At 47.4% G+C, this 25,786-nt stretch overlaps 1 protein-coding gene and 1 pseudogene across 1 annotated transcript in view; both read right to left on the reverse strand.

The window, feature by feature from the left end:
- Positions 1–25,786, reverse strand: part of LOC147702949 (uncharacterized) — a 4,293,369-nt gene that overhangs the window by 2,507,724 nt on the left and 1,759,859 nt on the right. The window lies entirely within an intron of this gene.
- Positions 17,538–18,796, reverse strand: LOC147702951 (uncharacterized; annotated as a pseudogene).

Raw genomic sequence — 25,786 nt, forward strand, 5'->3', positions numbered from 1 at the left:
AAAGAGCAGCGGAAGGCTGCTCGTGATAAGGCTTTACAGCTGGAGGAAAAAGAGTTGCAGGAAAAGAAATAGAGGGAGGCGCGGGAATGTAACTTGCAAACGAATGGTCAATTCCCTATTCGACGTCCTCTTTATCCTGTCCTTACTAATGGATATGATGATTTTTCATTATTAGACCGTTGCCCGCCTCCATATGTTCCACCTACGGCCCCAGCTGAGGATTCGGACGGCGACGATCAAGGGGGTAGTCGTATTGAGCTAAGTGCTGGCGAAGCTGCGGAATTGCGTAGTTTTGCTCGAAAACTTGACTTTAACGCGATAACTATTTCAGAGATTGATGACCAAATGCGTAAGTGGTCCGAGCGAGAACAGTTGTATTTCTTGAGCCAGTTTGGAGATGAAGTTGTAGAACGATTTAGAAAGTATTCAAATGATTTGGAGCCTAAGGATATATCAGTTGGTCGTGAGAACATGCGTAAAGGTCTTTTTGTTATCGCAGATGCGGATCGGTTTTTTCAACGGTTGGTCCAGCTACGGGATGAGGCGTCAAGATTACGGGAGGCGAGAAAAGCATCAGATGCGCCTGCGCCGGGATCGACGGAGAAATCCAAAGAGTGTTCTATCTTTGGAGCAGATAAGAGTTCTACAGTTCATGTTATACCTATGCGTGAAGCTGCACCTTTATATGTCCCTCCTAAAGGGCAAGGCACAAACAATGACAAAACGTCTGTGGATGCAAAGGGTTATTTTATATATAATTGGGTTTATACACCGTGGAATAGAGCAGATGTTATGGCACTCAAAAATGCTTTGCCTGACCCCCGTAAGAATCCGGCAGCTTTCTATGAGGGAGTGGAAGGGGCTATTTCTTCGTGTGTTATGACGCTGGTTGATATCGAACTTTTCTTTGGGTTAATACTGCCTCCTGATATGTGGAGGGCGATTCGTAAGTTCGATGATCGAGCGATCCTGGGGGCGGATTGGAAAACTTTAGCCCGAGCTGATTTGGATAGGGAGCCTGCATGTAAGCCATGTCAATTAATTTTAGATCTCCCGGCGGCTATTTTGAATAAGTTAAAAACGCTTGTTCCCCCTAAAAAGATTGATTGGACCATGTTAGCCTCTTGTAAGCAGAAGGCGGATGAGTTGGTTTCTGATTTCTTCTCACGTTTTGAGGAAGCATTTCATGACTATACCGGGCAGTTACTAACAGAAGACACGGGTAGGCATTTGTTCGTTGATAAGTATGTAGCAAATCTCCTACCGGAGATTGCAAAACGTTTAAAGACTAGTGAAAGTTCTTGGACCATGGCGACCCCTGCTTCTTTATTGACTATGGCTCAGTATTATGAACGACAGAAATTGGAGGCTAAAGAAAGTACTGATAAGAAAGCAAAGGAATTGAAGACAAAAGTGATGTTGGCTCAGGTTTATGCTACACAGCCGAGAGGTAATGATAGAGGTAGGCGTGGATCGTACGGTACGTCTTTTGTTCGTACCGACATTTCTGAGGATCAGTGTGCATACTGTAAAGAGTTTGGACATTGGGCCTCAGACTGTCCGGTGCTTTGAGAACAACGTAATCAGCGTGGTCGAGGAGGTGGAAGGACACGGAATAGTTATTCAGGAGCGAGGGGTGGAGCAAGTGATCGTGGCAGGTTTGAAGCGAGGGGTCGTGGTCAGGCTGATAATAATACTTTTGATCGACGGAATCAGTATCAGATAGCGGAGGGTGAAAATGCAGAGTCTCAGGACTATGTACATGCATAGGATTGCGTAGGATGGGGTGTGGAATCGGTTGAAGTACCAGTAGATCAAAGAGGTCCATATGTATCAGCGGGCGTTTTGGGTTCTACTGATCAGCTCCTGGTTGATACAGGAGCTACTTGTAGTGCTCCGTCTAAAAACTTGGTTCCAAGGGCTCCCATGTCTGGCGAAATGATTACATCAATAGGGTTCGATGAAACACCCTCTCTTAGCCCATTGTCACAACCCCTCACATTTTACATTGACAGATTTTTTGGCCCGTGCCCGTTTTTATTGTCACCAAACGCTCCAGACAATATTATGGGAATAGATATGCTTAAATATTTTCGAGCAACAATACGCTGCGCTCCTGAAGGAGTGCGGGTTATTTTGAATGACAATTACCCAGATGTAGAGAGATTGTGCCCCATGCAAGAAATCGAGGAGTTAGCCTCTCTCCCACAAACGTTATGGGCTACTTCAGACACGGATGTGGGACAGATGATTATCCCTCCTATTCGAATAACTGTAAAGGAGGGAGCGTCTCTGCCTCGTGTGCCACAATATAAAATCTCCAGGGAAGGTGAAGTTGCCTTAACGCATATTGTACACGATTTGATTATTGCAGGCGTAGTGGAGGAAGTTCCCTATAATGTCTGTAACAGCCCTATTCTTCCGATTTTAAAGAAAGATACTGATGACAAAATCTATCGATTTATTATTGGCTTGAGAGAAATTAACAAGATAGTAGTGCCCCAGTACCCGGTGGTGTCTGATATCACCACCTTACTTACTTTGATTCCGCCCACAGCCACTACCTTCACCGTTATTGACCTTAAAAATGCTTTCTTTTCCATTCCTATTCATCCTGATAGTCGATATCTATTTGGCTTCACATTAAATAATAAATTGTACAGATTTTGTCGAGTTCCTCAAGGCTATACAGAAAGTCCTAGCATTTATAGCCAGGCTCTAAAAAGACAGCTTGATTCTTTTGATTTACAGTCTGGAGTGGCTCTCATTCAATATGTTGATGACATTTTACTTGCAGCAGACACGCAGGAGCAATGTGAGGAGAGTAGCCTTGCTCTGCTTTCCTTTCTTGCTCAGAACAATCACAAGGTTTCTAGGAAAAAGCTTCAATATTGTAGACCAAAGGTGATCTACCTCGGTCATCTTTTGTCTAAGGAGGGACGTGCATTGACATCTGATCGAATTCAAGCGATTTTAGATACACCAGTCCCCCGCACTCATAGAGATGTGCGTGCTTTTATAGGCTTAATGTCTTTTTGTAGGCAATGGATAATGGGGTTTTCACACATTATAAAACCTTTGTTAGCATTATTGTCCAAAACTACACCGATGCCCCTTAAATGGACAGATGAATGTCAGAATGCTTTTGAACAATTGAGACAAGCCCTTTGTTCCGCACCAGTACTAGGTACACCAGATTATACGAAGATTTTTACACTATATGTACACGAGAAGGATGGGTGCGCATTGTCAGTCTTAGTGCAGACACACAGGGATAAGCAGAGACCTTGCTCATATTTTTCAGCAGTACTTGACCCCGTAGCACGAGGATTACCTGGGTGTTTACGAGCAGTTGCAGCAACAGCAGTGGCTATACGACAGAGTGATGGAATAGTTTTGTCACACAAATTGTTGGTGTTAGTTCCCCATGCAGTAGACGCTCTGCTAAACCAAACGAAAACCCAGTACTTAACGAGTGCACGTTTAACAGGATATGAGCTAACACTGTTGGTGCCACATATCACACTAAAGAGATGTGCTACTCTGAACCCTGCTACTTTATTGCGGTATCCAGTTGCTGAGGGCCAGGAGGAAGAACACCATGATTGTGTTTTCCTGACTGAAGAACAAACAAAGGGTCGTATTGATTTACAGGATACGCCACTTCCAGATGTGGATGGGGAACTGGGGGTTGATGGATCGTGTTTGAGGCTGCCAGATGGTACAACTTCTGCAGCATATGCGATCACGACACTTAAGACAGTGGTAGAAGCAGCACGAATACCACAGAAATCGGTCCAAGCAGCGGAATTGATAGCCCTAACAAGAGCATGTGAATTTAGCGCTGGTTTATGTGTGAACATCTACACTGATAGCCGGTACGCCTTTGGAGTAGCGCATGACTTTGGCCTACTCTGAAGAGAGCGAAGGTTTTTGACTTCACACGGAGTGCACATCATGCACGGAGAACTAGTGAGTGATCTCCTGAATGCGTTACTATGTCCAAAGAAAGTGGCGATAATTAAATGCAGTGCACATAAGAAAGTGACAGACAAAGTAGGACAAGGAAACGTCTTTGCAGATTGCATAGCGAGGGAAACTGCTATGTTACGAAATGCCTCGCCAATGTATGTAGTGAAATCGCAGGCTGAGCGATGGCATGATGCTAGAGAGAGATACTAGACATTCAGAAATCAGCGTCTGAAGCAGAACTCGCAACCTGTGCAACGGAGGGAGTGTTGGACGATGAGGGTTGTTGGAGAAGCAAAGATATGGAGAGATGGAAATTGCCTGCAGCTTACTTGCAAGCAATGGTTCAAATGACACATGGATTGGCACATGTTGGAGCTCTTGCAATTACTAAATTGCTTACACGAGTCTGGGAGCATCCTGAGATTTCCAATACGGCCAAAAGAGTAGTGCAGACATGTCTGATATGCTTGCAGTACAATCCTGCTAAAGGGACGTATACTCCGAAAGGAGGGGTTGTTCCACCTACTGCACCATTCGAAGTACTACAAATGGATTACATCCAGCTTGAGCGTTGCAATAACCTTAAGTATGTCTTAGTGGTGGTGTGTGCTTTCAGTAAATGGATTGAGGCCTTCCCCACGAAGGATAATACAGCGCTGACAACAGCTAAGTTGCTGCTCAAAGAGTACTTCCCGCGCTATGGTGTTTGTAAATTTTTGTGGAGTGATAATGGTCCCCATTTTGTTGGGAAAATTGTGGAATACGTCATGAAGGGATTGGGAATTCAGCAAAAGTTCCACGCTGTATTCCATCCGCAGTCAGCAGGTCTGGTGGAAAGGTACAACGCTACTTTGAAATTGAAGCTAGCAAAGATCGTGGCATCTACGTCTTTGAAATGGCCGGATGCTCTGCCTCTAGCATTGCTATCTATTAGATCAGTGCCCCATTCCCGAACTGGCCTCACACCTTATAAAGTGGTGTTTGGAAGGCCTATGAATATATGGGGAGTTCCTAAGACTCGATTGTTACATGATGTGCCTTGTATAATGATGAACGATTATTTGGCACGATTAAGAAATGATTTACTTTCTATTCATCAACAGGTTCGAGAAGCGCTCCCCGACAATTCCGTTGGAGAGGCTCACAATCTTCATCCTGGGGATCATGTAATGATCCGAACTTTTGAGAGAACAAACAGCTTGAAGCCGAGGTGGCGTGGCCCCGAGCAAGTGCTATTAGCGACACGAACGGCTGTGCGGGTCACGAACAGGAAACGATGGGTGCATTCGACTCATTGTCGTCGTGTCTCTCCGGATCTGGTGAGCCCAACTGTGCTGTCTGATTAGCGAGACATCTTGGATGAGGAGAAGAGCCCAGCTGTTACGTCTACTGAATCGGAGGGAGCCTTCCCGGACCACACTGTCTCTGGTAGAGAGAGATACAATCTACGGCCAAGAAAAGCAGTTGTTTTGTGCAAGACTGGTTGAGTTACCGATCCAGGTTTGTGAAACGGAGGCCGGAATATCAAGGGGGGGATCAGTTCTGCCAAGTGTAGCGACACCCGTCTTGAATCTCGGAGAAGAAACCAACGGCTACCTCGGAGCTCAACACTCATATTTTTATTTTTTAGTTGCTTTCCTTTTGAGACATTTGTACTTTGGACTATGGCATCTTCTATGATGCGGAATAAGAGAATTCTTGGTGCAGTACTTTTTGTTATGACTATCGTGGTGATAGCAGTAATAGCTGGGGTGGTAGAACTACTGGTGCCAGCAAGAGAACATTTATTGCCTACTACCCCAATTCCATCTGAACATTTTCATTTCACTTTGCCCTATCATGAAGAACGACACAGACAGACTTATCTGAATAATAGTTTCTTTCAAATTTTGCATCATACCCATAATATGACGAACACTTTGAACTGTTGGGTATGTGGAATGTTGCCTGGACATCAAAAGAAAGGAGGCACTCCGCTTATTCCTCTCCCATTTTCTCACAATGGTTCTTGTAATGCTTGGTACAATCTTCTGTTCACTTTGAGATGGCCGACAAAAGGTGGACTACTTTTCCGACTTAACAAAGTCTGTTTTAATGATCGAGATGGTTACCCACAAGCTGAAGGAACTAAATTCGAATGGGAAGAATATCGACCACATAATGTATCTTCGCCTCGAGTTTATACGAACCAGAGAAATGTAAACATGTCTAGCCTGCATGTAATCACAGTCATTGATACCAAAGCAGATTTATGTGTCCGAAATAAAGGTACAATCCCAGTAGGAAGAAGTGAATGTAACACTACTCTTACCTACCTTTGACACTCCAAATGGTATCACCTTTGTGGCTTCACGAAACACCTACTTTATTTGCGGAAATAAAGGTTATCACCGTCTCCCTATAGGATGGTTAGGAACATGTTATATATCTTTTGTATTACCTCCTGTGTTTATTGCCCGCCTATGTACCATAATGATTTCGTATTATACCACGATTTTATACTAAATAGAGTGAAGAGAACATTAGTACTTGATGACATTGACCAGACCCATACTTCTCTGCAGCAGTATGTCAATTTCAATTTAGGCCTCTTTTCATTTGTCGGTGCTGCTTTAAATAGCAGAAAGATCAGACGACTGACACGTGTTGTGGAAGCCGTTGCTAATGAGACATTTTTTGCTTTGGGCAACTTGACTGAGGAACTTCAAATTACCAGAATTGTAACGCTCCAGAACCGAATGGTTCTAGACGTAGTGTTAGCTGACCGTGGGGGTGTATGCCGCATTATCGGAAGTAGTTGTTGCGTGTACGTGCCTGATAATTCACCCTCTGTATATGATGCTATTTCTAAATTGCATAAAATAGCTGCTGAGATACATCCTGATAATGGTACTTGGACACTCTCGGGTTGGTTTTGGACATTGCTTAGTACTTGGGGTTGGAAACTGTTGACAATCCTATGTATAATAATTGGGGTACTATTCTTTCTATGTTTGTGTATCCAGTGTGGCCCTATGTTATGTTCCATGTGCCTTTCTGCTTGTATTCCATCCAAACGAGCTATTGTCAAGAATGAACAAATGATCAATAGAGAAGTAACAAATATTATGTCAATCAATATTGATGATGAATACCCTGTTTATGTCCACTATGAGGTAGCTTCAGCTAAACGCTAAAAGGGTCGTCTGTCGTAATTTGACCGTGATCGGATTAGCATTAAGCTTTGCTACACGAATTTCCCCTTATCTTGACCATGGTGTTCGGAGGCCATTTTGAGAACACTGGCGTCCATTTTATATGAACGCACTGCCTCGTGGTCAGCATGCCCTTTTGTCCTTTCTCTGTACCACTGACCACTTAACTTGCTCAGCAACAGGCTATTTTTAGTACTGGTCAAGCTTGCACATGCGTAGTCAAACCCTCTGTACTAGTGGACAGTCATCACTTAGGAATGTTCTCCAAACTGACCAGTGGTGTTATAACTCCTCCCATGAGCTGGCTGTGTTCCAAAAATGACCTTATATGTACCTAAATTGAGCAAATGTGTTCCGCCTACTCTTTTTATTACTGTAAAACTGTATAAAAGAGGTCTCGCACCGATGTTCGGTGTGATACTTCTTGCATTACCGAAGGGTGCTGTAGGAATGTACCACCACCCCATGGGGTCTTAATAAACTTGTCTTTTGCATTTTCCAGTTTCCGTGCCAACTTCTGTTTTATGGTGTAAGCGGTTTTTGCGGAATATGTAGGCCTGGAGAACCCAATACCACATACTAAACATAATCTTCACAAATGTTATTTACAAAAGTTTAAGCTATTGCCATTATAAATTACAATAACTTTTATTTAAGTATTAATTATTTAAAAAAATTATAAACCATTGTTATTTGTAATATCAATACATGTAAGTCAAGTAAATACAACACATATTGCATTAAAAATGATATAGGTGTCACATTTGCGAAAGTTATAACTATTGGCATGGTAAATGACAAAGCTATTAATTTCGCTATTTTCAAAAACAAAACCTAAATAAAAAATTTGTCATTTACAATACCAATAGCTCAAACTTTCCTAATACGAGACCTATTGCATTGCAAATGCTTGGTATATATGTTGCTCATCTAATGGTCTTCGCAACCAATAGATTTCTACTTCCATAGGCCCTGGTTCTCTTGTCTATATTAGCCAACTGTATCAACTTGAATCAGAAACATATCTTCACTGCATTCCCTAAAGCTACAAAGAATATTGTGGGCCCAACAAAAGATGATGAAAAGCAAGAACCTCCTGAACATAACACTGCTGACACTTAGACCTCTGTGGCAAAGAGAACTAGTTTGTAAGAGCGGACCCTCCCTCCCACTTAGAGTATAGGCTCACCCCTGTCCACTCTAGCGCTGTGACCGCCTCAACTACGTTGGGAACGGTCGCTCCCTTCTGCCCTCGCTGCCTCCTTCTCAAAGCTGCCTGATATCGTGTGCTTTGCGCTGGTGAGCTTTCCTATCGCCTGAAGCTGCTTGCTCCACTGTATCTGCACGTTAGCCTGCATAGCGCTGCTGGCCTCACTTAGCGCTTTAACGTGCCTGCCTGCCTGCTTGTGCGCTCGATTGTTACTGTATCTGTTCACTGTGTGTTCTGTTAAAATATACTTTTGCCAATTACCTCCGCATCTCCCCCAACTCGGTCTGCCCTCTCGTTGCAGCCGCCATTTGCTGTGCTGTTGTTGTTGTCTTGCCCTGAGCCCGCCCCCTCCACCACGCACCCGCCTCCCATCGGACCCTCCCTCGCCCCTCCCCCTCCACCATCCATTTATGACAGTTTCTTCCGCGCGCAGCGTTCACGCGCAGCGACCGCGCCCAAACCGCGCCGAAGGTGCGCCAAAGGTAAGCCCGTCTACGCCCGTCCGCGCCTGGACCGCGCCCAGCGCCAGACCCCCTGCCCCTCGCGCTGCCCATCCCCCCCGCGTTACCTACGATGCCGCCACCCTCCTAGCCCTTAACCCCGGTCGCGCCCCCAACTGCGTCCAAGCCGCTCCTGGACGCACCCATGGACCGTTCTCCTGCTTCTCCTGCAAATTTAGCGGCACCGACAACATCTCCGCTATGACCACACCACAGATTCCCGACCCCAACCACCTAGAATGCATCCTTCTCAACACCCGCTCGGTCCACAGGCACGCCATTGACCTTTGGAACCTACTAGACACCATCTCTCCTGACGTCGCCTTCCTAACGGAAACATGGATGAACGCTTCCTCCGCCCCTGACATCGCCATCGCTATCCCTGATGACTATAAGATCACACGCAAGGACCGCACCGACCATACAGGAGGTGGAATCGCTATCGTCCATAAGAAAACAATCCGCATCTCAACCAGCTCTGATGCCAACCTTGCCAACTCCGAACACCTTCACTTCCAGATCCACATCGACCCCAAGACCACACTCAGAGGCACCCTCCTCTACAGACCACCAGGGCCACGCGCAAAATTCAGTGAAGACATCACGGACTTCATCACCCCACACGCGCTCCCCTCCAAAGACTACATCCTTCTGGGAGACCTCAACTTCCACCTTGAAAAGATCAACGACCGCAACACCGCCACCCTCTTAGACAACCTCGCCAACCTCGGACTTAAACAACTGGTCACTTCCCCCACCCACATCGCAGGTCACACTCTCGACCCCATCTTCACCTCCAGCAACCATGTCTCCTTCAGCCACACTACAGATCTCCTCTGGACTGACCACAGCTGCGTTCACTTCACCTACAACAAGCCGAAACCCATCATCCACCTCCAACCAACTCTACAAAGAAACTGGAACAAAATCACCACAGAGCAGATCTCCACATCACTCCTTCAAACCTCCCCAGCCCCCTCTTCTAACACCAACGAAGCCGCCTCCAACCTCACCCTTTGGTTATCCAACACCGCCGACACCTTAGCACCACTGAAAAAACGTCAACACAAACTTGGCATCAAAAAGGCTTCATGGTTCAACGACGACCTCAAGAAATCCAAGAAACTGTGCCGCTCCCTTGAAAAGGCCTGGGAAAAAGACCCATCCACCAGCAACAAGGACGCCTTCAAAAGCGCCATCCGTACTCACCACCAACTGATCCGAAAAGCCAAGAAAACAGCATTCAAAGATCGACTTGACAACAACGCCCACAACAGCAAGGAACTTTTCAACATCGTCAAGGAATTTTCCAACCCCTCGGCCAACTCCAACGACATCACCCCCTCTCAAACCCTCTGCGATTCCCTAGCCTCTTTTTTCCACAACAAGATTGCTGACATCCACAACAGCTTTGACAACCAACCCGGAAGCCAACCCACCCTACCATCAGCTGACCATCTTCCCCCCGTCAACACCCTTAACGCCTGGAACCCAATCTCCACTGAGGACACCATCCGCCTGATGAATTCCATCCACTCTGGATCCCCCACAGACCCATGCCTTCACCACATCTTCAACAAAGCAGACTCCGTCATAGCTCCGCACCTCCGAGACGTCATCAACTGCTCCTTCAACTCCGCTACCTTCCCAGAAGATTGGAAACACGCTGACCTCACCGCCCTTCTAAAAAAACCAACAGCAGACCCCACCGAACTCAAAAACTACCGCCCCATCTCGCTTCTTCCATTCCCGGCCAAAGTCATCGAGAAAGCTGTCAACAACCAGCTCGCCGCCTTCCTCGAAGCCAACAAATCACTCGACCCCTCACAATCTGGCTTCCGAGCCAAACACAGCACTGAGACCGCCCTCATCGCAGCAACAGACGACATTCGAACTCTACTGGACAATGGAGACACAGTCGCCCTCATCCTCCTCGACCTCTCTGCAGCCTTCGACACAGTCTGCCACAGCACCCTTTTACAACGCCTCAGAAACATCGGAATCCAAGGAAAGGCACTGGAATGGATCACCTCGTTCCTCACCGGAAGAACCCAGAGAGTCCGCCTCCCACCATTCAAGTCCGAGGCCTCTGAAATCATCTGCGGCGTACCGCAAGGATCCTCACTCAGTCCCACCCTCTTCAACGTATACATGAGCCCCTCGCGGCCATCGCCCGCCAACACAACCTCAACATCATCTCTTACGCGGATGACACTCAACTGATCCTATCTCTCACCAAGGACCCCAGCACCGCTAAAACTAACCTACACGAAGGAATGAAAGAAGTCGCCGAATGGATGAAACAAAGCCGTCTGAAACTGAATTCAGACAAAACAGAAGTCCTCATCTTAGGTAAATCCCCCTCTGCATGGGACGACTCCTGGTGGCCGGAAGCCCTCGGAAATGCACCCATCCCGACAGACCACGCACGGAACCTTGGCGTCATCCTGGATTCTTCACTCTCTATGAACAGACAAGTCAGCGCCGTATCCTCTTCCTGCTTCAACATTCTTCGCATGCTCAGAAAAACATTTCGCTGGATCCCCTCCTAAACAAGGAAAACAGTCACCCACGCTCTAGTCACGAGCCGACTGGCTACGGAAACACCCTCTACGCAGGTACCACAGCTAAACTCCAGAAGAAACTACAACGAATCCAAAACGCCTCAGCCAGGCTCATATTAGACATCCCACGCAACGAACACATCTCTGGTCACCTTAAAGACCTCCACTGGCTACCCGTCAATAAGAGGATCACCTTCCGACTGCTTACCCACGCACACAAATCACTCTACGACATCGGACCAGATTGCCTCAACTCTCGACTGTCCTTATACACCCCCTCCAACTTCGCTCTTCCAGCCAAGCCAAGCCACTGTACCTCGCATCAACAAGTCCACCATGGGAGGCAGATCCTTCTCATACCTGGCTGCCAAAACATGGAACTCACTCCCCTCTTACCTCCGCCTCACCCAGAATCACCTAGCGTTCAGAAAGCAGCTTAAAACGTGGATTTTTTGACAAATAATCCACCTCCCCTCCCTAAGCGCCTTGAAACCCTCTGGGTATGTAGTGCGCTATATAAATGTTATGACTTGACTTGACTAGACGTAAACCCTTACATGAAGACATGCAAACTGTGAAAGCTGATGCCTTGTTGTAAATGAAGGAACTGTGTGAATCAATTGATCCATGTGTAATTTGTAAGTGGAAAACCGGCCTACAACCCTGCGTCGGGTTTTCAATGTGCTAAGGGAAGACAGTACAGTTCTCCATGCAGGGCTCCCCCACTCTCAGAAAAGGAAATTGAAAAAGCTAAGTCAGATGTCTTCAGAGAAGTAGAGAAACTTCAGGGTCGATCCCTCGTTTTGAACGAGAAAGGATCAGGAACCGATGAATCAGTACAGCCATTACTAGTTTGGTGAAGACTCAAAGCTTCTTTACTAGCCCTTCTACTGGATGGATGCTCACTGCTGTAATGAAGTCACTGAGAGGGGCTTACTGCCATTTAGAGGAGTTTAAGAAGGCCACTGTTTGACTGGGCACACTTTCAGGTTCACCCCTAGTAGACTGGGACCTGTAATCATCACAATAATCACCAAAAATGGGAAAAGCAGAGAGGGTGAGAGATACCTCTACTCTACTACCCAGTTGGCCACACTTCCTATGATGGGTTTTAATAGCAGCACTGGCAATGCTTTCAGCTGAAGCACCCTTTCACAGTACTGCCAGGTGATTTCAATTCTGTGGGCTCCTACTGGTTTGTAATATGAGAAGAAACATTTCACAGGCATGGGTGTCATTTTGGAATTGGACTCTTCAATGATACTGAGTTTTTCTAAATGCTCACCATCTTGAGTACAGGACTATGCTCTGGTCAGGAAGAGTTCTTGTGCTGTTAGCTTTCTTGTAAGTGCATCTGTGAGCCACCTTCTTATGGTGTCTGTAATCTTTTCCCAGAGCTCTCTTCTTGCCGTTGGTGGACTGTGTTTCTCTTAATATTGTTTCATTCACCTCAGATGCCATAATCTCCGTCCAAAGGTAGGCTTGACTACATGGTACTACAGTAGACCCTTAAGAGAGGTGAGCAATTGGAAAGGTCTGAGGCAGGATCCCTTCAGATATATATGATTGGTTGATATTTTGGTTGGCTACATTTTAATACAAATTTTTGTAGTCTATATTTTTCCATTCCATATGTTAACAAGATGCAGTAGAGTTCTGTGGATGGATATTGCTGAATTCACCATATAATTCTGGAATCAATAGTGGACTGCATGAATTTCACTGACTCACCAAATAGTTCCACAGCTACATTGGATTGCTAGCCTTATGTAATGTGCAAGGAGAACAAGTTACTCACTTTTGGTAATGCCTTATCTGGTAGAGAGTATATCCAGCCACATATTCCTTACCTTTGAATTTATACAGGCGTCAGACTGTATTCGGAAGATTTTTCGTGTGCGATACCCTTGCATGCCGGTAGGTGACATCGATCTGCTCTGCGTGGCGGTGGCGTCCACACCAGGAGTGGCATCAGCAGCAACTATATAAGTGCGACTCAGGTGCGCTGACCTCAGTTACTTTTGTGAAATGAGCTTGCAAGCCTTCAAGAGGTTGCTTCTTGGCCAATGCGTAGCAGATTTTGATGCAAAGCACAACCCAGCGATAGATGATTTGCTTCTGCACCGCCTGACTTTTCTTTGCACCAACGTACCCCCGGAACGGTTGGTCGCGCACCCGGATTCACGTGAGCGGTCAAGGTAGAATTAAAATGCTCTTTTTGGCGACAGACGGTGGAGTCGCTCCTCTTCTTTAGAGTGATGTGGAGGAGTATAGAAGGGAGGTAGGGTGACAGACTGTCCTATATGGAATGGTGTGACCACTTTCGACGGAAAGGAGGTCCTTGTGCGAAGCACCACTTTGTCAGTGTGGATAGAGAGATACAACAGCTTGCCTGACAGTGCGTACAGCTTAATCACTCTACAGGCAAATGCATTGGCCACCATAAAGGCGGTTTTGAGCGTGAGAAGTCTGTGTGGACAGTTGTGTAGAGGCTCAAACGGAGCACACATCAAAACTGGCAGCACAAATTAAGGTCCCACTGAGGCAAAATCAATGGTGATGGGGGAAAAAAGGTGGATGAGCCCTTTCATTAACCTATGAAGAAGTTGAGGGCCACAAATACTAAAGTAGGACGAAGGCCCTTGTCCTTTTTGTGGACCAGAATGTAGTGGGAATAGCAACCACAGCCTCCTTCCGGCCTCAGAACCTGCACTATGGCTCCCTTTGCTAAGACAGCCTTGACTTCCTCGCAGAGCAAGGACAAATAATTCTCCGTCAGCCAGTCCTGAGATGATGTGGGGTGGTCTCAAAGGAGAGGGAGTAGCACGTGGGAAAATCTGCAAGACCCATCAATCCGATGTTATGGACTGCTAGTGGGGCAGGTGATGGAGGATCCTCCCACCAACTGGACGGCCATGATCATAAAGGGCTAGATTAGGAGGGCTTGGAGGCTGTGGCTGCCGAGGGGTGGGAGGTTACCTCGCCCTCGTCCACACAGAGGCTGTGGAGCATGTGTGACTCCATTGCTGGTAGGGTATTGGCACTGTTGGAAGCCCCTTCTGTAACCACAAAAAGGGTGAAAGGCAGACGGGGTGACTTGGGGCAGCCGAGGGGCCTAAGGACTTGGCAGGGAGTGGTAGGCAAAGAACCCTGGGAAGTCGAGGCTTGGACTACCAAGCTCTCCGGTGTTGGGTGAGGAAGATTTGATCACCTTTGGCAGAGTGATGTTTGCGGGTGATCGTCCTATTCACAGTAGCCCCCATGTTGGCTTAGGACCGGGTCCCAAACAGGACATCAGTGAGGGCATCAATAAATGGGTGTAGGGGTTCCGATGAGGAACCTCTGTCAAGATGTTGGTCTTGACTCACACTAAGGCCAGGTGAGGGTCAAGAACTTCAGCTTCCCTCTGCACCAACATTGCTGATCGGGCTCGAGCATACGTAGCCATGGTAGGGGGGGAAAGCATGCCAGTAGCTGAAGAAGTATCGAGTCCACTGGCGTCGCCCAGTTCCTCACACCAGTCTATTTTAAGGTCTTTTACGTATGGCTGGTGTTCTTTAGGGTCCAGTGACCTCTCCTATAGCTCATAGCACATGGGAAAAGAGCTCAGGCCCCCGATCTAGGAAGTGCAGTCCCTGTCAGAGTCAGCACCGAGCGGAACCCACCCGGCTCCATGTCGGAGTTGGGGGTCACAATGGGAATGGAGCAGCCGGTGGTTGCCAGGAGCATCGGGACTGCAGCATGGGGAGGTTGCAATGGTAGGACTGGCGTCAGTCCGGATCTGGGAATGGATCCCTGGGGGCCCACCAGAGCTACAGATGTTGAACCAGAGAAGCCCCCTTCGACCCTCCTGGGCCCAAAGGCGTGATGAAAGTGATGGGCCGCCCATAAATGAAACACATTGCCTCATACAACTCTTTGAGTTGAGCTGGGGGTCGCTTCTGGAAAGTCAGGAAGGCACAGATTCAGCCCAGGTGCAGACTCCAAAGAACAATGCCTCGAGTGCCAAGGCTGCCTTACCTCATCTGCTAACAGACGACTAGAAGTCAAAGAGCACTTCGAATTCTTGCTCTTTTTCTTGTGCCTCTTAACTGAGTGTCCTTGGGACTTTGAATGGGAGGAAGAAGACTTCAGGCTCCGTGAAAGAAACCGGGAGCTTCCCCTCGACCAGGACCTCGATTTCCATGGAGTGGTGTGCCGGGGTCCTATCAGGTTAAGGCACTGCTCTCTCAAAACCTTCAGGACCATGGCCCAGGAATCAGGGTACATCTTGGTGTCATGGTTGTGCTCCAGATACCACAGACAGGTGCAGTGCAGGGCTCTACACCAACATCAGCTGGCAACAGGTGCGGCAAGGCTTAAAACCTGTCTTACAAGATGATATCCTTGACACACCAGGATGTACTACTTTAAAGTCAGTCGACAAAACATCAGAAAAATTCTTTTAAAAAATGGATCAGTGCTGACTGGTGCTGAAAGAAAAGAACTGACATCAGCACGCCTGTGTGGCACCTATATAGGTACTGTGGATGTCACTTCCCGCCCAGACGAAGCCACGTGGAGCAGATCGACACCACCTACCGGCACACAGGGGTACTGCACATGAAAACATTTCCAGAGTCAGTCTGACGCCTGGGGAAATTCAAAGGTAAGGTATCTGTGGCTAGAATTCTCTATCAGATACTTATTATAGCAGCCTTTATCAAATATGCAGTCTCATCATTCTAATATCGATGAACCATTTCATTCATTAGGGATTTTCCAAATGAGAACCATAACAATTTATCAGAGTTTTCCATTACATCGTCAAACTACTCTCCTGATCAATTATGGAGTACAGGAATCTTTCTCCTGAAAGATGGGTGTTTAAATTTATGGAATTACAGTATTCGTCGGGTAGATGAGCCTGCTAGTGTGCAGGTGCTAATGGAGCTTAGTGGCCGTGTTAGGGAGTTTGAGAAAGGAAAGCTCAAAGAAAAGTACTGACAATTGTTAAAGACAATTTTCAGCAACATTATTTTACGTAAGCAGTACGTCAATGCCGAGAGCCAAACTCTTGAACAACCCTGGAGAGGTAGCCCTTCGTTATTGATCAGTAGACTATATAGTTGATTTTATGTGGGAGAAGAGGGTCTGGCATGGAGCTTTTTTTCAGTCAGTTTGAACACAAAAATACTTATTGAATGTATCTCGGATGTGCACGATTGTATTGCTTTGCCCACTTGCGTAATCTAAACTTACGCACACCACTTACTCACAGAGAAACTTCAACACACCTCTGGAGGTGAAAAATGAGTTTTATTAAGATTGTAGGCAAAGGCAATAAGTCACTGAAGCTAATAAATTCTTAGACACAGAGTGAAAGGCCATAAACAATGAATACACCACACTATATACATAAATATGAAACTGTGAATACAGGTATATAAACAGTTAATGTACAAAGCCCCTCACCAGATTCATTTGCAGCACCGGAGACTTCAACATCCTTGGCCAAGCACTGAACACCAAGTCGGGAACCCGTAGACCGGGGCTCAGGGAGTAATCTCTTCGGGCACCAAAGTTGTCCCGCGAGAGCGTCCATTCCAAGACTGAGTTCCTGAGCTCCACCCCACAGACACTTCTTTTTATAGTTTAAATCAATATGTTTGAGAAGTCTCAAGCAGGCGCTCTCGCCCATCTATTCACAGGTGCTGGCCCCATCTTTGCATCAGACCCACCCAGACAGACCTGGACAGATTCTGTTTGGGCTGTGCAGAGGCAAAAGACATTCCTTTCCCAATCTCCGGCCTTGGAGCTTTGCATGGCCATCCTCCCTCTGTCCTAGAGATAAGTATGGAATGCACAAAAATACTCTGAAGGTACAACATAACCTCACGAGGCATCCTCATGAGATGCCTCGCACTTGCTTGTACTGGTTTACGTGAAAAACATGTTTATGTTACTGCTGAAGTGTAACTACAGGGCACGGCAGCACAAAATGGAAGTGTGATGTAACAAAATGGAAGATCAGAGCATTGCATGGAATCAAGGTCAACATGTAATTTAGCACGTGTAAAATGGCAAATGCAGTACATTCCACCCCTTGACCTTCGATTCACCCATCATACCCCATTGGCCAAAATACCATGGATCGGGGACGAAAAACGGAGAGAAGATTAGGAATACATTGAACGCAACAACATAATGAGATAAAAACGCAAATAATGACTATATTAACCCCCAAGATATACCGAAGCTGTCCAAAATTAGGCAGCCACCCAAACAACCAATCCCACCATCCTTGGTCAACGTCTTGGGTAACCCCTTTCACGAAATCTTTTAAAGCATTAATATGTGCATGGATAGATGTAGAAGGATCAGATCAATTGAAACAACAGAGCCCATCAAAGTCCTCGCAACCGTGGTTATGTTTTAGCAACAAATAGTCCACAGCTGTCCTATTTTGCAAAACAGCTTTTCTTGTTCCTGAACCTCTAATAATGATTCAGCTCAAGCAGCAGAAGTATGATTGAGATTCTTCACAATTAAACAGGCAAGCTTAGCAATTGTTCTGGCATTATAAACGGACAGTCCTGGCACTCCTACAATGGAAAGAGCCAAACTAGTATATTCTGTTCTCGAAAGCAAATCAATATCGGAGTCACAATCCTCAGGTAATTGAATAGCAGCTCTAGAAGAGTGAATGCATGTAACAGAATGCATGGGTAAAAGCATAAGACTTATTTGTGATAAGGCACAAGGTCCTCCAGTTATGCTAGCTGGTATGTAAGTGTATGAAATATTACCACACAAGAACAACCATCCTTTAGGTAATTTCACATGGTTAACATGGCTAGCGGCTAATACGGTGTGATTATAAAACATATAATTGGTAACATTACTACAAAAACTGGCATGTCGTGACTGACATAATATTTGTTGTTCAGGGGTCAATTGTTTGCTTTTCTCTAGTTTCAATTGACCACCCTTGTCAATTTGGGCAGGGTCACAAGTTAGTTGATAGCAAACATCTCCAGTCGATATATTGTAGGTAACAATACTCGTCATGTTCTTCCAGAGGCTATCTGTAACCTCCGGGCAAAAGCGACAGTACTCATAAAGACTCAGATGTGTTTGAACATCACTTTCCTCCACTACCCCATCAAAGTTAGTTTGGTTGAAGATGGGCAGAAGCACCTGTGCAGGGGTAGGTACGGCGACAAGACACGTTGATATCATATCAGCTGTACTCTAAAGATTTTTCATACAGAAGTGGGAAGTGTTCAGCACATTCTCGGCCAAGTAGGTCCAGATGTTATCCGGTTGCTGCAACAATGCTGTCATCCGACCCGGGCGGTTGATCCCCTTCGGCATCCCCGACTCTCCCGAACCCCTCCGGACACGCCCAAACACCGACCACACAGCGCAAGCATCGCAGCGGCAAGCCATACTGTAATCTAGACAAAGAAAACAAACTGGTATAATCACTCTCGCAAATAACATTTTTCAGCAGGTACATTTTCCCACTTTTCCTGTCCGGGTTTCATGATGAATAGGATGTTATCTTTGCCCTTAGCGATCAATTCTGCAGGTTCAGGAGGTTTGTTTGGGGACTCCACCCACAATTTTGCCGCTGGGTTCTTGTCAGTAGATCCGAACCCGCCCTTTCCTCGCACATTTAGAAGGGCTGGGGCCGTCCCCTTCCTGACATTTCCTCCATAAACCGGCATGATGACCATTTGGGCAACACGGTCACCGGGTTGCACAATTAGATCATGGTTTCCACTGTTCAATAGGATAACTTTGATCTCCCCCTGGTAATCGGCATCGACAACCCCTCCCAAAACCTGGATGCCTTTAAGGGCAAGCCCAGATCGAGGAGCGATTAGCCCGACATGCTCAGGGGGAATTTGAACTCCAATTCCTGTCTCAATCAAGGTAATGTCTCGTGGTTGCAATCAATTGAGTCTCAAGGCATGTAAATCAAGACCGGCAGCCTCTGGTGAGGCACGATATGGAGCCAAAGCTCCGGGAGCTGTCTTCCAATACAGAATCATGTTTGTGGCCACATGGGGCTTGATCAGTAAAGCCGGGGTCAACCTGCGCATCAAAGGAGTCTCTGCATCAGCAAGGGGTCCGTTGTTCAAAATCTGCAATGCATCAAAAAAGTGATCCCCCCACTCCTTCAATGACCCATCAGACAGCTTTTTCAACTGCTCTTTCAGCAAACCATTCATTCTGTCAATCAAACCTGCTGTCTGTGGGTAATAGGGTATGTGATAGATCCACTCAATGTTATGCTGCACACAAAAATCTTGCACCATCTTTCCTTTAAAGTGTGACCCATTGTCACTTTGGACATGCAATGGAATTCCGTAATACAAGATCAACAAATTCAATGTTTTCCGAGTGTTAGACTGGGTTGCTCTCTTGCATGGAAAGGCAATGAGATAGCCAGAATAGGTATCCATCACTGTGCATGCATACTGACATCCTTGACTCATTGGCATCGGCCCGACGAAATCAATTTGCCATTATCTGCCCTGGTAACTTCCTTCTGCCTAACTGGCCTCTCACTACCTCTGGAACTGGTCTGTGCTGAGTATGCTGACAAACAGGACAGTGATTGATTGCAGTCTTAATCAAATCTAGGGGAATATACATCCCTCTACTTTCAGCCCACCTACCCGTGGCTCGCTCGCCCAAATGTCCACTTTTCTGGTACGCCCATTTAGCCATGCCCACCAAGTCAGAATCCTGCGTCTCTACCTCAGCTTCATGAATCTTCGCTTCTTGGTCTGAAAAGGAATTGCACCAACGCTCTAGTGAGTCAGTCGGGCAATGAGCATCGACATGATAAACTGTAACTGTACCATGGGACAACAATTCCCAAATTTCCTGCCACAACTCCTTTCCCCAAACCTCCTTATTGTGAATCATCCAATTGTGAGAATGCCATGTGGGAAGCTAGGTGGCTAACCCATTGGCCGTAGACCATGAATCAGTGTAAATGTGACATGTAACAGGGAGCTCTTGCTTTAATGCCTGGTAAACAGCATACAATTCTGCAAACTGATTACTTCTTCCCTCTCCAGTAGTTGACAACAACTTTTTGGTGACCAGATTATATGACACTGCCTTCCAATGTCTCTTGGTCCCCACATATCTGGCTGAGCCATCTGTAAACCACACATGCTTTTTGTCCTCCGTGGACAACTCTGAAAAAGGCCCACCCCATTTCACCGGGGACTCTCGCACTTTAGGTATATCTTGCAACATTTCTGCATCTGCTACAGGAGTCTGTGCCACTTGCTCATGCAGCACTGCGGTACCCTTAGGACCAACGCGTTCTCTGTCTTGTATGTACCACTTCCACTTTATGACGCTAGCTTCCTGAGCATGCCCAATTCTGTGTGTCTTAGGTAAGCTCATCACCCATTGCATGATAGGTATCTCAGGTCTCAAAAACACATTGTGCCCTAGGGTCAATTGCTCGGTATCCACCAGAGCCCAATAACATGCCAACAACTGCTTCTCAAAAGGGGTGTACCGCTCTCCAGCATCAGGTAATTTCTTTGTCCAAAACCCTAGGGGCACTTTCTGTCTCGCTTGCTTTTGCCACAGGCTCCAGGTTGCATACTAATCCTGGACAGTTACATTTAAATCAATGCTTCCCTCTCGTATGGGCCATAAATCCAAGGCAAGCTGTATAGCCTCCTTCGCTGACTCAAACGCCTGTTGCTGTGCCTCCCCCCACTCAAACTCATGCTTCTTCCACGTAACCTTGTACAGAGGGGCCAACATCTGACTCAAATGGGGAATGTGCTGCCTCCAAAAACCAAACAATCCAATGAAGCGCTACGCCTCCTTCCTGTTTTTTGGCACTGCAAACTCTTTGATCTTTTGTCTCACTTACTTGTGGCAGCACTTCCCTGTGTCCCTGATGCCACTGAATGCCTAAAAACTTCACACTCTGGGAGGGTCCCTGCACCTTCTCTGGGTTAATCACCCACCCTTTGCTTTGCAAGTGTTCTGCAATTCAGTCTAGCTGAGCCTGCACCTGTTCTTGGGTCTCTCCTTGAATCAACACATCATCGATGTAATGACAAAGTTGTACTCCAGGAATGACTGACACTTCGTCCAAATGCTCTGCCACCAGCCGGTGACAGATTGTGGGACTATGTAAATACCCCATAGGCAGAGATTAAAACGTGTACTGCCTACCACTCCATGAGAACAAGAATTGTTCCTGGGACTCGGGGGCAATTGGAATTGTGAAAAAAGCATTGGCAATATCAAGTGCTGCATACCATGTCCCATTGTGCTTCTGAATTTTATCAATCAAAGTGATGGTGTCTGGGACCGCAGCTGTCAACGGGGGCGTATGCTTATTAATCTCGCGGTAATCAACTGTCATGCGCCAGCTTCCGTCCGGTTTGCGCAAAGGCCACAATAGGTTATTCCACGCCGTGATAATTGGTCTCACCACCCCCGCCTCCACCAAGCCCTGTATGGTTGCGGTAAACTCATCATGTTCCCCTGGAATCCTGTACTGCTTTATGTGAACTACTTTTGTTGCTTGGGGCACCTTCACTGGGGGAATTTTCAAGCGCCCCACTCTCACAGCAGCCACCGAGAAGTACTGCCTCGAACCAAACTGTTAGCATCCATCATCTAAATATAGGGTCATACCTTTCAGAATGTCAAGGCCAATGATGTACTCAGGAATAGGCACAATCAAAACAGTGTATGCTCTCTTGGGAAGTCTGCCTATTTTCATCTGAATTACTGTTTGCACTGCTGGTGTCTCCTGTCTTCCCAAACCTGTGATAGTAAAATACTGTCCTTTAAATTTTCGTGGATTGCTATGTATCAATGTGGCTTCCGCTCCAGTGTCTACTAAAGCCCACACCTCCTGAAAATGTCTAATTTTCCAATAGATCTCAACCCTCACATGTGGTCTATTATCTTTGCGAGCCCATCCCTGCACCGGAGCTTGGCCCATTTCCGAATCTAATTTTTGCCTGCGCATCTCTGCATCTGCCCGGTGCAGGTCCCGGCGCTGATCTGAATACAATGTTGGGTAAACCTCAGGGAACAACTCCTCCTCTTCCCGGTCCCCATCTGAGTCTGTGCAATCTCGGTCCCAACCTTTATCTTTTGTCACTCACACGTGAGGTTCCCTCTCCCTCTCTCTCTCCTGACCTGATTTTTCGGGCTTCTCCTCAGGCTCCGGTTCCCTGCGACTCACTTTCTTGTTATCTTTTCTATTCACATGCCTACTCCCCTCCTTCCTATCAAGTCCTCGCTTATGGTACATCTCCCACATGCTTTTGGTCTCAATACCATCAATCTCACTCCTTGACACCCCATCCTTTAACAGGGCCAGAAACATATCACTTCTGGTCACTCGGTTGTTATCAGTACAGGACTCTGGGCGTGAAGCTCTGAGTGGCTTGGCCCATTCCCAAACTCTCCCAGCTCACGGACCGCCTCGACTAATTCTCCTATGGTATTACCAGTTTGATTAATTAACAAAGTCATTATCACAGCTTTGTATGCTGGGGCGCCAAACGAATGATTTTGTTCCGCATTGACACAGTCATTAACTGACCCATCAAATTATGCGCCTCACCTACAAGAACAGCCAGCTTCTTCACCTCCTCCTTAATTCTTTGTGATGCATCTGTTAGGGTAAACCATGGTTGTTCCTTCCCAGGCCAATCTGAATCTGTGGGGTACCTGTGGCCACACCCCCAGGCAGCTAACTGCAACAGAGTAGTTTGATCATCACCATGGAAAGTTCGAAAGTATCCTTGCACAGTGGGATCAGTACTGAGAGTAAATAATTTGGCAGCATCCCCCTTGTCTAACATGACCCCAGAAGCGCTATGATCATAGAGGCGCACCATCCAAGCTAATAGCGTCTCTCCAGGCTTCTGTCTAAACCTCACTAAAAGATCACTTATTTTGTGCTGTGTAAAATCCTCCAGGCTATTTAACATTACTCCATCTGGGTTCCCTGGTGCGATCTGAAGTTTAGAATGGGCTGTGCTTCTACTCTCTTAGCATTTTTTCCTTCCTTGTCCTGTCTCTCCTCCTCTAAGGGCTGCTCTCCTTCTGAGATGTTGGAGTCCCAAGTCGATGGGTCAAAATCTAAGCCTGCCTTGGCAATCGCTAAATGGACTTTCCGCTTATTCACTCGCCCTATCCTTTTCCTGTATCTGTATTCAGCGACACGGACTGATGCCCGTTCTGGTATCGTTTGATATGTTTCTAACTTATCTTGTAATAACTTATTCTGACAGGAAAGCATCGTAGAAATATTCTTAGCTTCAATAGGTTGTTTTTCTAAGCTCAACTGTTCTCGCTGCAGAGATAAACATTTGTCAAAAACTTGATGATAGGACGGCGGAGAACATGGCGGACGCAGCCTAAGCGAGCTCCGTCCCTCCGACCACTTATCCGGCAAAAATCCTGTGTCTCCCCGACCCTAAGACGGAGATCCAAGCTCTGAGGTGGTGCGGCCTGCTGCACGTGGACAGCTGGGGCCTTGAGTTTTGGGCCGCCGGGCGGAAGTGGAACGCGGGCGGTCTGGCCCCTCTGGTGCTTGAGCCTGCTTCACGACGCGGTGGGAGAGGGTCACGGTGCCTAATAGCGCGGCTGAAATACCCCAACTTCCAATACAGGCGAGGTGTGGTGGCGACAGAGATCGCGCGGGCCCCACTCGGCGGTCGGCTCGGACCGCGGGGACGCTGCGAGCCGGGGGGCACGGCGAGGCACCCCTCTCCCCCCCCTCGATTCCTATTGGACTTATTTCTTTGGCGCTACGTATCGGAGGTCGATCGGCTGGGATGGGCCACGCCACCTAGATGGCTCCTTACTCACGGTGTCCTGCACGACAGGGAGATCGGCACTGCCTCGCCTGCCGGCCAGGGCGTTAAAAGAGGTGCAAGCACGACGTGCTGCTGCCGGCGCGGGGTGGAGGTACGGCGCAGGCGGCCGAGCCAGTAGGCCTAGGAGCATACACCCACACTCCTGTCAGCGCCCCCGCGACGCCCTGGACTTGTTGCCTTCATCCACAGACCAGCATGACGAGAGGTAGCAACAGTGGGCACAATTCGAAGCAAGGCCCAATAGACAAATTCACTGGGCCGACTGGGAGTGCAGGAGCAGCCGGGAGCCCCTCAACATTGGGCCCTGATACACCTCCCTCATGGCGGCGATAACTTAGTCCAGGGATATGCTAGACGCTAAAATTGGGGCGGTTGGAGCCGATGTTTTCCAGGACTTGCGCAATGCGGTGGCTCGCATTACAGAAGCGGAGTCAAGGATTACGGGAGTGGAAGACGACGTAGGGACCCTGAAAAAGAAGGTGGCCCATATGGAGGGGATACAGAAGGGCCTAGCCATGTGGGTCGAGGATGCTGAAGGACGTGCACGCAGGAACAATCTACGCTTTGTGGGATTTCCGGAAGGCTGTGAGAAGTGTGACATGGAGGCCTTCTTGACCCACTGGCTAGAGGGGTGGCTCCCTCCGGACTCTCTGTCCCGCTGTTTCGTTATAGAACGCGCGCACCGAGCACTGATTCAAAAACCTCCGACGGGAGCTAGTCCCAGACCAGTGATCGCCAAACTGCTTAACTACCACGACCGCAACACGATCCTGAGGCAAGCGCGCATGAAGGAGCCCCTGCTGTTTGACAATCATAAAATCCTTATATTCCCGGATTACACCAGGCTGGTACAGCAGCAGCGCCAATCCTTCACTGAAGCCAAGGCGCGATTATGGGGCCTAAACATCCAGTACGCTCTGCTGTATCCGGCCCGCCTGCAGGTGGTCTTCCAATCCAAGACCCAATACTTCAACACTCCGGAGGAAGTTTTTGCCTGGACCGACGAGTCGGTCCGGATCAGAGTGAATACTCCCCCAGGTCGGGACTCGGACACATCCTCCACAACGGGGCCTCCTCTGACCCCCCGGCGGTCATGAAGCAGGAGCAATTGGAGATCCCGCACAAAGAAGAATCCTCCCCCTGAAAACGATTCTGCAGATGCTGCGGAAACTGCGGACTCCCAAAATCCGACATCATAGCCTGTAAGGAGTGTGACGGACTTCGGATTCAGATCTGAAATGGGGACTACACCCCTCCTGAACATGGACAATTGCTGCAGATCACTACTTGAGTCGACAGCTGAACAAGTAACATTGTGGTTTGGGGGCGAGGGTTGGGGGACGACTTAGAGAGGGCGGTCATGGACCCTTAGTTCAGAAGGGTAGTTAGTGGGGGGGGGGGGTAATTGTGACTGAGTGAGTAGTGTTGTTTTTTTGGGGGGGATCCATTGGGATAGTGGTTCTCGGAC

The sequence above is a fragment of the Lissotriton vulgaris genome, chromosome 7 (assembly GCF_964263255.1).
Source record: "Lissotriton vulgaris chromosome 7, aLisVul1.2, whole genome shotgun sequence".
Taxonomy (NCBI): Eukaryota; Metazoa; Chordata; class Amphibia; order Caudata; family Salamandridae; genus Lissotriton; species Lissotriton vulgaris.